Below are 1,570 nucleotides of genomic sequence, written 5' to 3' on the forward strand. Positions count from 1 at the left end.
AATAATAACAATATGAGGAAATATATATGTTAGTAGACTGAAGACAAGTAGTTAAAAAATATAACCAGGTGTGATATAAGTTCTCAATATAGATCTAAACACATAAATTGTAGGAGACTACTCATTAAAACTAGTTTTAAATATGGTAAAGAGTTAGATATATAAGGTATAACAGATAAGTGAAGTAGATATGGTATAGGTGAAGTATAGTAATATATAAAAGGTGATATTGAGAAGTTGGATAAGAATGAACAATAGTTCAAATAATCTGAGAAGATTGAGGTTCTGCTGCCAACTGAGCAGTGAAAGGGGAAGAGCTGGTAGAGGAAGGATATACTACCTGAGTGGGGACAGATTTTTTATAATATATAGATGGGTAAACTGGCAAAAGTGTCTAATCTTATATCTAATATAATAATAAACAATAAACAAAACCTGTTATTAGCATTAGTGGTTATAATCTACTTTAACCAAGTAGTTTCAATCTCTTTAAAGATCTCAATACTGCTTATTCATTTATAATCTCAGTGTTTGATGACTTTTTCGGTTTTTCTATATGAGGTTGGTCTGAAAAGTTTCCGGCCTAAAAAAAATACAAGACATTTTTTCTAAAAATTTTTTCAATATAGTCTCCTTGTAACTCTAAACACTTCTCCCAATGATGCTCCAATCTCTATAAAGATATGAGAAAGCTGTCTACACATTGGGTGCCGCGTTTGGTTAAGTTAAACCCAAAATGTGTTTGAATGAACATTTCCAACGCTCATTGGCGCAGTTTAGGCGCAATAAATCCGAGTTTTGGCGCCGATGAAACTTGGATACATCATTATATGCCTGAAACAAAAATACAGTCCAAACAGTGGACTACAAAGGGGAAACTGGCTCCAAAAATAGCAAAACTGTTTTCTCGGCTGGGAAAGTGATGGTGACTGTTTTTGGGATAGTCATGGAGTTATTTTAATCGACTATTTTCAAAAAAGGAAAAACCATTATAGGAGCATACTGCGCATCATTACTTGACAAGCTGAAGGCAGAACTTGCCGAAAAATGGCCACATTTGCAGAAAAAGAAAATCCTGTTTACCAAGACAACCCACCGTCTCACACCTTAGCGGTTGCCATGGGCAAAAACCACGAATTACGGTTTTAACTGGTTGACGCTCGGAGGACAAGGCTTTTCGTCAAATGAAGAGGCAATCACCTTCGTAAACAATTATTTGGCAGAGATAAACGCCGAGTACTTCTTGGACTGGTTACAGAGATGGGAGCATCGCTGGGAGAAGTGTGTAGAGTTACAAGGAGACTATGTTGAAAAATAAAAAAATCTGAAAACATTTCTGGTATTTTTTTTAGGTCGGAAACTTTTCAGACCACTCTCGTATACTAAGACGGCAATATTCACCACATACGCGGATTTTTCCTCCCTTTTTGCCAACAACATCAATCAGAATAGCTCAAGATTATGGTTACAGATTCCTTCTATAATCATCCGCCTGAACTCCTCTTTAACCTTTTGTACAGTGCATCTAAGATGAGTTTGCCTGTAGTTGTTGTCCTACTTGGAACGCTTT

Source organism: Halyomorpha halys, unplaced genomic scaffold, assembly GCF_000696795.3.
Source record: "Halyomorpha halys isolate HHAL.00 unplaced genomic scaffold, Hhal_1.1 Scaffold322.1, whole genome shotgun sequence".
Taxonomy (NCBI): domain Eukaryota; kingdom Metazoa; phylum Arthropoda; class Insecta; order Hemiptera; family Pentatomidae; genus Halyomorpha; species Halyomorpha halys.